The sequence below is a fragment of the Anthonomus grandis genome, chromosome 13 (genome assembly GCF_022605725.1).
Source record: "Anthonomus grandis grandis chromosome 13, icAntGran1.3, whole genome shotgun sequence".
NCBI classification, from domain to species: domain Eukaryota; kingdom Metazoa; phylum Arthropoda; class Insecta; order Coleoptera; family Curculionidae; genus Anthonomus; species Anthonomus grandis.
The window spans coordinates 5,117,692-5,132,019 of record NC_065558.1 but is presented as its reverse complement, the minus strand read 5'-3'; positions in this window follow the sequence as shown (position 1 = coordinate 5,132,019).

The following is a 14,328-nucleotide window of genomic DNA, read 5'->3' as shown; positions in this document are numbered from 1 at the left end:
AGTCTTCAACTGCCTGGAAGAAATAAGAAATTTAGGTTTTGCAGTATTTTTCTGGACAAGATTTAGGTTAAACTGTTTTGGCTTTCCTTGGATATCCTTGAATCTTTTTAAAATCAAAATGCAACTGCCTAAAAGAGGGACGAAATTAAAAGAAGTCATGGTTAAGGTCAAACTGTTTTGACTTTCCTTGGATATCCTTGATTGTTTCGGGCCTGTTTATAATATATGTTTAATTACTTAAATCAAGGTTATTTCAAACTTAATTATTTATCAAGTTATCAAGGCCAGACTGTAAAGAAATAGGGACGCTGCTCCAGTCACACTGAAATAAGGTGATCCTTCTGTTTTCGACGCACACCCTTAGTGATTATGTAATGAGCGAAATAAAATAGAAACAAAATAAGAAGAGACACAATTTGACGTAAAAGGAAAAAGAATGACTCGACTTACCCTAGTAATAAATGAAGTAAAGGATGTTGATATGAGGAACACCCCAATCAGCTTTCATTAAATCGACAAAGACGTGATGCACTTCGGTATTATCTCGCATGAGATTTAGGTACCGATTCAATAATTGCCGTAGTACTATTGCTTTCCGATATCGCACACTTGTTCCGTATTTTGGCGGATGACCTTGGTCAAATAGCTTACTCCTCTCGCCCCGAGGGGGTCCATAAGGTAAAGTAGGATAAAAGAGCAAGGCTTTATGGAAGGAACATGGGAGTAAGAGAGTAAGGAAATGTAAGATAGGTCGAGTTTAAATATTAACAATTTACCAAGAAATGCGTGTGTTATACCGGGTGAACCTTTATATGCAAAATCAATGTAAATAAACCAAAATAAACAAAGTATTACCGAATTAATTATTAAATATCTTAAACTTTAAAGAAAACTTATGCTAACTAAAAATAAGTAAAATTAGCAAAAAGTAATAAAAGAAGAGAGAACGAAACATTGATTCTTTCCAGAATTTAAATTTAACTGCCTGGATGAAAAACAAAATTAAAAGAAGAATTATTCCAGGCAGTTGAAGTCAGCTACAAATAGAGCATTCAACTGCCTGGAAGAAATAAAGAATTTAGGTATTGCAGAATTTTTTTGGACACGGTTTAGGAAAAACTGTTTTGACTTTCCTTGGATATCCTTGAATCTTTCCAGAATTGAAATTTAACTGCCTGGAAGAAAAATAAAATTAAAAGAAGAATTATTTCAGGCAGTTGAAGTCATTTACAAATAGAGTCTTCAACTGCCTCGATTATCTATATAAGGTTAAAGTAAAACTATTTTAACTTTTAGTGCATTTTCTTGGATCATTCCAGATTCACTATTCAACTGCCTGGAAGAAGGATGAAATTACAAGAAAACTCTACAAAATAAAAATGAAAAAGATGAAAAACAAAAAGAATTTAAATGAAGAACCAATAGATTTAAATAAAAAATAATTAGATGAAGATGAAGATAATGCACGTTTTCCCAGAATATTTCTAGGAATAAATTAGCGTATGTAAGAACCTGATCATCCTCCTATATTTCCGGATTTTTAAACAAAAAGCTTATGGATCTTTACCTATTTATGAATTTTTACAAAATACTCCTAAGACGTAACAGACTTGTACCAATTTTTTGCAAAAAAAAAACGTTATATGGTCTGCTATTCCCACGTGATATCCTTGGCAGTACTCGGTGCTGGTCAACAACATAACTTTTCTTATCTACATCAAGCAACCTTCCTTCTCTCTCTCTGTCTTTTTCACTGCTTGATTCAGAGCACTATATAATCGGTTACCATATTTGTACTTTTGCACACCTACTGGCATTTTAGTCTAAGTTACAGGGTACAGTCAATTGATTCATGTATAAAACATATATATACGTAAATAAACAAACCATTAAGGTGATATCGTTAATATATCCTCCTCCGCATCTAATAATTATAAACAATAAACTTGGCAGGCAGCCAGACAGATGTTGTTAAAATAAATTGGCTATAAGCGAAGCACCAAGAGAATACCTCCGGGGAGTCGTGAAAGACAATTAGCAGTATTATAGGAAGTTTAGTTCTTGCTTCAGTGGTAAGATATATGACCCTAGAAATAGAAACGATGCGATGGAGAGACTTTTTTTCTTTATATTTGAATGGTTAGGTCGTACTTAGACATTAATGTTAGATTCTATTAGATGTTTCAGTTCAACGTAAAATTTTGATAAATTTGAAGAATCATTGTAGTATTTTGGTGAAAGAGGTTCATTTAAAAACCTAATTTTTAAAATCTAGTGTAGACTCTCTAGTTCAACTTTATTATTGCTTAATTTTTATATGTGTTTTAAAGATTTTATGCTTAGCCAGGGACTGAAAAAGAGTCGCTATAGGATTTTTCTTTTTGAACCTTGAAATTTTTTGATGCCTTTATTATAGCAAAATGTACAAAGGCGAAGTCTAGCCTAGGACTAATCAACTTAACCTCTAATTACATAAACAAAAATATATACCAAATTACATAGATAGCAGTTATAGAAAGAAGATAATAGAAAACCCGATAGAGTTGGAAAATAAGCAATGACATAAAACTAAAAAGAAGAAAAGAAAAAAAATTACACATTTTCCCTTTAAATTATAAGGAGATCATCTGTAAGGTGAGAAAATGCGACCTTGATTTTACTTTAAAACCAGCAATGGTCATGCACTTAAATGAATTCAGAAGTTCATTATACACCGAAACAGCATTAAAAAGAAAACATCTGTGAAATAAGGCAGAATGAAGACGAGGAAGCGATAATTTACTTATACATATACATCTTAGATTGACGTCGTGCACATCTCTTCGAAAACTGAATTTTTCACGAAGGTAAGCAGGGAAGAATGTACCAAGCAATTGATGCACAAAAACGGCCAACTGATGAAGATAAAGATTCTCTACAAGCAACCATCCAAGAGTACATTTTTTCTGAAACTGTCAGATTTTCTTAACTTGAAAATGAATCTACAGCACTGATTTTGAAGCTTCTGCAAACGATACAGGGTGACTTTATCTAAACGAGGAACATAAACAATGTTACAGTAGTTCATAATAGGAGGTACTAAGGACTCGCATAATTTCTTACGTACTTTGCAGTTAATAATACTTCTATTAACGTACAATGATTTGAGCGCAAAATAGGATTTTTTAATTACGTCAGAAACGTGCATTTTGAATCTCAAGTCCTCCTCGAAAATCACACCAAGATTCTTAATGTTATCAACTATCTTTAACTGCCTTCCCCCCACAAATAGTTGTAGATTATCCAAGAATTTTTTTTCTTATTTTTTGAAGAGAAACACATTACAGAACACTTGCTAGAATTTAATTTAAAATTATTGGTCGACGAGAAAGTCGAAATACATGACAAATCTTCATTTATTCTACTATAACCCCCCAATACGTCATCAGCTTTAAAAGAATAATAGATTTGCGTATCATCCGCAAAGCCCTGAATACTGCAATATTAAACAACCTAATACATGTCTGCTTAATAAGAGCGGTTTGACTGAACTTGATTTTTTAATACCACCAGTTGCTTTCTTTCAGAAAGATACGACCTAAAGAAGTATGAATTATTATCGAATCCATAATAGGTCAATTTTGCTAAAAGCAGGCTGTGATCCAACGTATCGAAAGCTTTAGAAAAGTCAAGCAATACGAGTGCCGTAGTATCACCTCTATCCAAAGCTTCAATCATGTTTTGAATAACTTTTAACAAGGCAGATGTGGTGCTGTGCCGCTTTCGGAAACCAGACTGGCCCTGCGGGATTATGTTATTTGTGATAAAGAAATCTATAGATCTAGATAAAGAAGTTTTGATGCCTTGAAATATTCTGATAATATTAAAGGAATTTTGAGAATTAAGCTTTAAAATATGAAGCTTTTAATAGTTGTTAGCTTTTACCACAGGTTTTTCACAAAGTTGATAAAATATAGACATGACTTTATATATATAGATATGGCTTTATTTGTGAAAATTTAATTTTGGGCATAAAAATTAATAATATTTTTACATTATTACAGAGAAATACAAAAACAATGTTAATTTTTAAAAAGTTATTAATACAACAGTGTACACGATTTCTGAGGATAATTAGAAAACTGAGAACTTAATTCAAGAATAACATGAACTATGGAACTGTGAAACGTTCTAGAATAATATTATTTAAATATATTAATAGTAATGAAACAATAATTTCTTAAAGAAGTTTCACAAAAAAATGATAAATTTTAATATGTGAATATTATTAGTGAAACTCGTTAAAAATAATGCAAGCAAATTTCGTAGAAAATGCAAATGAAGGAATTTAATGAAAATTTATATTATTTGGAGTAGGTCCTAGGAAAATCTATTAATTGCAATAATATACAAAATTATTGATGATTATTATGAAAACTGTAGCTAAATTGGATACAAAATATAAATATTTCAATATTTTTCAATTTAATAATATAGGTATATTATAAAGCAATAATGAATAGATTAATATTTCTTCCTCCTTTAAAATACTCTTCTTGCATGTCATAAATATACCTTTTTCCAAGATTTATTACAGCACTACAAAATTGACAGAATCTTATAATTTCCTTGATATTGAATATAATATTCCTAATATGAATATTCTTGTAAAAGAAATGCAAAATTCATAGGATAAGTAAATCCTAAATTATCACAGAAACAGTAGCCAAAAAAATAATGTTAAACCTAAATTTCTTATTGCTTTTGGTAGTTGACGACTACCGATCTACTTAGCAACTACCTGGAATAATTCTGCTTTTAATTTTGTCTTCTTCCAGGCAGTTGCAGACTGATTCTGAATCGATCCACAGAAATCCAAGGAAAGCAAAACAGTTTGGCCTTGTCTAGAAAAATACTGGAGAAACTGAATTTCGTATTTTTTATTTGTAAATCGCTTCAATTACCTGAAATAATTCTTCTTTAAAATTCGTCTTTCTTTCATAGGTTGAATGGTAATTTTAGGATGATCCAAGGAAACCAAAAGAAAATTAATAAAGCAGTTTGACATTAACCTTGTCCAGAAAAATACTAGAAAATGTATTTTTTTTCTTACAGGCAGTTAAAAACTCTATGTGTAAATAACTTCAACTGCCTAGAATAATCCTACTTTTAATTTCGTCCTTTTTCCGGGAATTTGAATGTTGATTCTGGAACGATTTCAGGAAATCCAAGGTAAGTCAAAATAGTTTGACCTTAACATTGTCTAGAAAAGTACATCTAAACCTAAATTTCTTATTTCTTCCAGGCAGTTAAAGACTCGATTTGTAAATGACTAGACCGTCGACCTACGCATTAAATTAATCCAAAAAATTGGATTATTCCATGTAATAACTATGTTCTTATGCCTTCCATGAAGTCCAGATAATTTCCTAATTTTACAAGGTACTTACAGGAATTTGACAAATATTGCAAGATAATTAACGTGCTTCTTTACTTCTACCAGAAAGTTAAAATAGTTATTCTCCAGAGCGATTTTCAATATTTTCCAAGCAATTTCTTTCCTTTGCAGGCATTTGACTAATCTCATCATATTTTCTGTCTGATTCAATTGTCTAGAAGCACTTCCTGTTAATATTTGAGAAAGATACATTAATTTCGTATTTTTTCGATACCTTTTCATTCTATTTAATTGACTAGAAGATGTAGAAAATCACTTAAATTGCATAAAAATTATTCCAGGCAGTTGAAGTAGTTTTTTCAGGGAGTTCAGTTGACATGTGCCTTTAATTTTTTTAAGCATTTGAGGTAATTATTTTATTTTTTCTGAAGTAGTTTAATGATTATTATAGCCACTTGCCTTACGAAATAATTTTCCAAGCAATTTTCCTGCTTCTATAAATTTTATTAGTTGTGTATCCTTAATTCTTCTGAATGAATTTACTCACTTTCCCAGATAGTTTTTTCAGGTAGTTGAAGTAGTACTGTGATTCTTATAGGAACTCAACTTATTAGATAGTTGACCTATGCCCTAAATACTTCCAAAAAATTAGATTAATATAATTATTTCAGTCAATTACTATAAAGCATGGAGTTGAAGTGATTTCCTACTTTTTCAGGAGTTTGATAGATTGTTGAAGATTTATTCACAACAGCTTTATACCCAATACTTAAATCGTTGAAAAGCTTGGAAAAATTGTATCCTAAAATGCTTTTAAAAACTCTATAATTCATAAAAAATATGTTGGCTACACAAAAAAACATTATTAAAAAGTAGAGAAACTAAAATGCTTTAATTTATATATTTTTTATTACCGAAAAGCCTAAATACAAAAAGTTACAATTTATAAGATAATAAAAGACTTTTTATTTCATTTCATTAATTTTCTGAAAAATTGTTATTTATAATTTTACATTTGAGTGTAGCCAGAGATGGCAAATACCAGGATGCACTTTTTTAGAATATATTTGAGAATAATTAATTAAACCTTTATTTGTAAAGAAATTTTAAATTTATAAGAAGCTCAAGATAATGATAATTAATCACATGAATTAAATATTCAATTAAAATTATAATAAAAATTTAAATATGACATTATAAAGTCTAAGACCAAACTTGACCTTGTATTCCTTAAAGACATATCTAAAATCTAAGGAATTACTAACAAAAATCATTAAATTAAGTTGTGAAATAACTCAATCGTGAAAATGTGAAAAATTACATTTAAGTCTGTTTAAAAGGAAGCAAAGAATTAAAATGTTGGAACGGACAAAATAATGTTGTGAAATCATTTTATTGCAAGAGTTTTTCAAGATACCCGAAATGTTCTTTTCCGGTAATATACTTAAAAAAAAGCTCATTAAATGTGACAAAATTACAATAACTAGGAACATCACATGAATCCAAATAGAGACTTAACAAACTATATCTCTGATCTAATCAGCATAAATCCAATAAAATATCAATTAATTCACCGATTTAACGGAAACGAGAGTCAATAACGTGACATCATAAAGCCTAAGGCCTTATTTGGCATGAAATCGAAAGTGTTTTTATTTCTTCTTCGATGACACGAACCATTTTTTTTTCGTTTTCACTTTTAAAAACGGTACTACCAGTATATTACAACATTCGATGAGCTTGAAGTACGTGACAATGTAATATGACGTTTGATAAGGGAATGAGTTACATAATACTCGCAATGCAGGAAGTACCAGTTTTAGTATATTATGGAATTGTTTTGCGTTACTGAGGAATAATAAAATTATTACTATCAATAAAGTCAGTTTTATCGCAAGAGTTCTTGAAGTTAGGATTATTTTAGTATTGAATGTTCGGCACAACTACACTCTAGTATTGATTCAGTTAAATATGCCTAGGATGGCTTATAAGAGAGATTTAATATGAATATATAATAAATTTAAAAAAATATTTTATCAATTGAATTAGTTAAACTTATGGTGAGTTTTTATAACGAATTTTTATTTTTTTTTAAATGTAAGTAATAAATTAATACTGTTAGGAAGTGTGGCTGAAATGAACTTAATTTGCCTAGAAAAATTGCATGGAAGAAAAAAAAATAAGTTCAATCGCCTGAAATAAAGACAAAATTTGAAATAAATATCTGGAACAAAGAAAAACCGATCTGAACTAAATTGCCTGAAATGAACAAGATATTTTAATTATTAGTTCGTAATAAAATCAATTTGTTGCTGATTATGTGACCGCTCTCCAACAATTAAGAAATTCATAAAAAATAAGTAGGGGTTCGTACTATAATTGAATTGTTGCTGCTTATTCGACTGCCATTCTTTGACGAGAAAAAAAAAACTAAGAAAATTAATAGGAGTGTGTACTACGAAATATAGGGGTTTGTAGTAGAAAGAAGTATAGCCTGTAGTTTTATTAACTTTTGAGTAACGATTATTAAAAAAGAATATATATCATAATATTTAATTAATATTGGTGAAAAAACATTAGGAACAAATATTTTTCTTTTACATCTGAAAATTTTAAGAAATTATAGTATAATTGAAAAAAACTAAATTCGAAAAAAAATTAAATTAAATAAAAGAAATATTCAAAAATAAGGGCAAAATTATTCTTTATACAAGAAAATTTTATTTTTGTTTGAATTTCTTAACCCAAAATGACGTTTTTACCCTTAAATCATCCTCAGGTATTCTACTATATTGTTGTACAAAAATTATGAAAATCTTAAGTTTTCTTAAAATTATGCCAAAAAATGTCCAGTAGTTTGTAAGAACCTTGAGGTTGCAATGAGCGTTTGAAAACTTCCATGTTTGGTGGGTCTTGGACTTTGTTGGACAAATTTGTATCTAACTCAAGAACTTTTTCAGGTAGACAAATTGTTTTAATATAAAATTGTTAATAAACAAATGGTCTTTCTTTACTTATAGGACCTTTAAGAGAATCGTAATTTATTTGGGATGATGTACTCGAGAAAAGTGAAAATTTTCTAAGGAACTTAGAGAGAAAAAAACGCCTCAACTAAAACTGTTCAAGCTACCAAAGCTCTTAACCCCGAACGATGTTTTTACACTCAAATCTATCTTCAGGAATCCCACTATGTTGACATACAAAAATTATGAAAATATCTTGAGTTATTCAATGTTCTTCGATGCATAAAAATCTTCATATTAGTGACGCATACTTTGCTTGACAAAATTGCCTGTAACTCAAGAAGGTTTTGAGGTATAAAAAAACCTTAATTTATGAAATTATTTAAAAAAGAAGATAAAAAAATGTATAAAGAGTTCGTAATAGAATTAATTTGTTGCTGCTTATTTGACCACCATTGTTTGACAAAAAACAATTTAATTAATAGGAGTGTTTATTAAAATAAATAGGGGTTTGTAATAGCAAAACTGTAGGTTATACGCTTATATTAAAATAAGCGAGAAAATGTTTGTTACAAAATTAAATTGATGCTGCTTATTGCATCGGCGTTCTCTAAAAATTAAAAAAAATCATAAAAAATAAGTAGGGGTTCGTAAAATAATCGAATTGCTGCTGCTGCTTATTCGACCGCCGTTCTTTGACAAGAAAAACTAAATTCTTAATCCAAAGTGACGTTTTTAACTTCACATTGATGTACAAACAATATCTTCAGTAATTTAAAAATTATGACAAAAAATGTCTAGTAGTTCATAAAAACCTTAAGGTTACAATGATCGTTTGAAAACGTTTGGTGGCTCTTGGAACTTGTTAGACAAATTTGTATCTAACTCAAGGAGTTTTTGAGGTAGACAAATCGTTTTGATATGAAATTATTAAAAAATAAATGACCCTTCTTAATGTATAAGACCCTTAAAAATATTTAAATTATTTGTGATAATGTACTCGAGAAAAGTGAACATTTTGTGAGAAAATTAGAGAGAAAATAAGCCTCAGGCAAAAACGTTTATACTACTAAATTTCTTAACCCAGAAGGACGTTTTTACCCTCAGATCTATATCTAGGAACTACTATATTCAAAATTGATTTCCAAAAATAGTATATTTAAAAAGCAAGAAGTGGAAGATGAATATCAACTTAGGAGCGGTCTCTCATCCTTTTTAAAGATAACAGAGCCTTAAAAAACCAACCTCAAGTTTTGCTTTTTGCATAATTATTTCCCCTTAAATATCAAAACTAAAAGAAATCATTATAAGATATACTGAAATAATCATAAAACAATTACGATTATAACGTACGAACCCCTAGTTTTTTCGGAATAGTCTTCTTTAGATTCAGCTTTTCCTAATATCCTTAGGCTTAAAAATTAATTAAACGAAATTAATTAACGGTTCCCAAATAAAATTCGATGACAAGCAATAGTAGCAAACTTTATTACTAGTTGCCAATCATGTACTAATAAAGAAAGTAATTATCAAATACAAATTAGAATGGGTGAATGAACTTGGGACATTTTACTCTCTGTGTGGCCCTAAAGGTGTGGTCAACTGTAATATAATTTTTTATATCAGAAACTCTTAACTTATAACTGTGAAATAATTTTCTAAATCTCGAGTTTATTTAAATATATAATAATTTATATCCCACTCATCTCCTAATAAGTTTATAAGATAAAGCCCACCTCACCAAAACGATCAATGAGTTCTTCAACCTCTTCATGGTTTGTTTTTATAACGGTTTAAAAATATATTTCCCACTTTTTTTTAGAGGATGATTGCGGTTAGAAAAATTAGTGCAGCACCATGAAAAAAATTTGTTACTGAAAATTCACGCTTTTTCTTCATGGTTGTTAATATTTGCTTCACAGTAAATCCATCACTTGTAATAGAAAAATTGTTTTTTATACTGAAGCTTAACCTTTGACCGTCCCAGATTTCACTGACCTTCCAACAAAAAACCTTAAGTGGTTTATGCCTGCGATACATTACCGTTGGTATTGTTGTCAATTTTTTTTTACAAACCATATATTATACTCACTTATTTTATTGTTCGTGTTTCCTCTTATGGAAAACCATGGGAGTTTTCTGTTGAAGGCGGTACCACATGTTGCATAACGCTTGTCATATTAGAAATGAGATGTAAATAAAAAAGAAATCAATTCTAGGTACTTAAAGATACTCAACTTCTTAGTAAGTTCTAGTCAATATAATTCGTTATATTGATTGATTAATTAGGTTTCACGTTGGTCAACAAGAATTACGATTTTTGACTAAGATAATGATTAAATCAATTCTAGGCAGACAAGAATTTAATTTAATCATAAGAGACTTTTTTTTAAGTTCAGCTTGACAGCCTTCTATAACAGTGTAGTGTAGTGACTACTATTAAACCATTAATTAAAAATAATTCACTCAAATGATCACTCATAATTTTATGAATTTTAGCGTTTGCTAACTTAGTGATAAAATTAGTTCATAGCATAGAAACATTTCATCAAGTCCATGTTGATGGCTTTCTATAAACTGTTCAATGACTACCTCGATTATTATCATCAATATTAGATTATTGATTATAAGTGATTCGCTTTGATGATAATTTTAGACCAACCGGTGATTATTAAAATTAAAATCAACAATTTTATTGACTATTATATGATTCTTAGCAAACCTACTGATGTCATCAATTTTAGGCATATATTGACTTTAAAAAATTATAATAAAAATTTTATTGATTGATGATCGATGATTGTCTTGAAACTGTATAAAGCCTCTCAGAAACAAAGGTATACATTTTGTTGTTTCGCCGGTTTTATAAATTTTACAGTGATTATTTCTATAAAAATATTTTATTTTATTGATTTTTATAAATAATGTGTTTTATTCATCGCTTTAGTGAATATTAACAATATAATATAATAACATTTTTAGGTGGGTGATTATCAGAATTCAGCACAATAATCTGATTGATTCTGTATTCATGAATTTAATAAATTCTAGAAATCCCACAGTAAAGACTATTTTTATAATAATAATTCATTTATTGATTCCAAGTGGATTTGTCTATAATCACAAAAATTAGTATTAAGTCCATATCTTTTAGACTACATGCATATTAAGGTCTAAAATAGGTATTTGTAAATAAAATCTCGATTAAGACTTATAATTAAAATCTTGATTAAATTTAACAATTATTTATTTCTAGGGCAAGAAATATTGAGTTAAATAAGAATTTAATTGATTTCACTGATTTCACATTTAATTGATTAAATAAGTCATAATAAATTTATTGATTTTGGGTAAACATAACAAATACCTTAATTATTCTAGCTGATGGTATATTAGTATACACTTTATAATTTATTGATTTTATGTATATTCCTGGTTGATGATAACTTTAATGATTCTTATGATTGTTTAGTCTAAGCTAGATGGTCGGATCAACAAAAAGCAAACCATTGATTTCAAATCGTTTAGCTTTTTTTAATTCGAATTACTGATTTAAGTTAATAAAAAAATAGTTATAAGCAGTCAATAAATTAATTGCTAAATCAACGTTAAAAATGCAAATACTTTAGATCAAAAATAAAAAATTGTTATTGATTTTCGGTGACACCTCTTATAAATAACTCTTTACAAACATCACTTTATTGATTATTCAAACTATTTAATGTGGGTGATTATTAGCATTCAAATTAATAAACTCATTGATGCCGCCCTTAAATTTTTTGACATTAAGAAAATAATTTAATCAATTCTACGTATATAACAGCCTCTGTGAATAGTAATAAATATTTAATTTTTATCTCATAATGACAATTTATTTACTGATTACATACTAAGAACCATCAATAAACTTTAAAATAATTATTTTAATGATAACCACAGTTTTATTGATTTTTACCTAATAATTTCTCATATATAATATAATAATTAAATAATCAATTCCAGATCCAGGAATGTTTAACTAAATTTAAAAACAAAAATTGATTGATTCTTGGTGTTTGTTTTTTAATAAATTTAGGTAAGGCAAATTGAGTGTAAATTAAAGGAAAAATTTATTGATTTCATGTGGATTGATTTCTAATTTTTTTTCAAAAAACGCTGAAATAGGTGGCCAATGAAATTAAATGAGGAATATGTGTACAAATTTTGAAAATTGTATTTTGAGTGGTTTTTGAGTTATGATTATTTTTTGAATTTTTCACTTAAAAAATTCACTTTTTACAAAAAAAAAAGATTTTTCAAAAACGTAATTTTTTTTCAAAAAACGCTGAAATAGTCTAATAAAATGAAATGAGGAATATATGTACAAATTTTGAGAATTGTATTTTGAGTGGTTTTTGAATTATGGTCATTTTTTGGATTTTTCACTTAAAAAAATTCACTATTTACAAAAAAAAAAATATTTCTCAATAACCTAATTTTTTTTCAAAAAACGCTGAAATAGGTGTCTAATGAAATTAAATAAGGAATATGTTTACAAATTTTGAGAATTGTATTTTGAGTGGTTTTTGAGTTATGGTCATTTTTTGGATTTTTCACTTGAAAAAAATTCACTTTTTACAAAAAAAAATTATTTCTCAATAACCAATTTTTTTTTCAAAAAACGCTGAAATAGGTGTCTAATGAAATTAAATGAGGAATATGTGTACAAATTTTCAGAATTGTATTTTGAGTGGTTTTTGAGTTATGGTCATTTTTTGGATTTTTCACTTGAAAAAAATTCACTTTTTACAAAAAAAAAATTATTTCTCAATAACCTAATTTTTTTTCAAAAAACGCTGAAATAGGTGTCTAATGAAATTAAATGAGGAATATGTGTACATATTTTCAAAATTGTATTTTGAGTGGTTTTTGACTTATGGTAATTTTTTGGATTTTTCACTTAAAAAAATTCACTTTTTACAAAAAAAAAATTATTTCTCAAAAACCTAATTTTTTTTCAAAAAACGCTGAAATAGGTGTCTAATGAAATTAAATGAGGAATATGTTTACAAATTTTGAGAATTGTATTTTGAGTGGTTTTTGAGTTATGATTATTTTTTTGGATTTTTCACTTAAAAAATTCACTTTTTACAAAAAAAAAATTATTTTTTAAAAACGTAATTTTTTTTTCAAAAAACGCTGAAATAGGTTTCTAATGAAATTAAATGAGGAATATGTGTACAAATTTTAAGAATTGTATTTTTACTGGTTTTTGAGTTATGGTCATTTTTTGGATTTTTCACTTTAAAAAATTAACTTTTTACAAAAAAAATTATTTCTGAAAAACTTAATTTTTTTTCAAAAAACGCTGAAATAGGTGTCTAATGGAATTAAATGAGAAATGCGTGTATAAATTTTCAAAACCGTATTTTGAGTGGTTTTTGAAAAAATTCATTTTTTATAAAAAAAGAAATTATTTCTCAAAAACCTAATTTTGTTTCAAGAAACGCTAAAATAATTGTCCAATTATTTAATTCCAAGGATTTAAAGCTTATGTATATTTTTAAGATTCAATTAAAATGATTTTCTCTCACTTCCAGGTTTTCAGATATTTTTTAAGCTTCTTCCGGATAATGGAAATAATTTTTCATATCCTGGACATTATAAATAAATTTTATTATATTCCAGGAATTTATATATTCCAGATTTTCGGAACAATTTTTCTAGTCTTTTAGATATATTGTACATGCATTTGAGACATTAGAGACAATTACTTCTACTAGTTCACCCCTTATATGTAGATTTCATTCTGAAAAAGTAGTACAGTTTCGTTCAGTTCGTCTATTAAATTACCCGAAGGAGTTCCTCTGGTAAATGATTTGAATTAATCGATATTTATTTAATTTCAAAACAAAAAGCTCGTCACCACCTGCCTAATTTGAGCTACTGAGGAATGCTAGTAGAGTGCGGTAAAGAGCGGACTAGTGTCAGGCTTTTTCGGAATCGTCT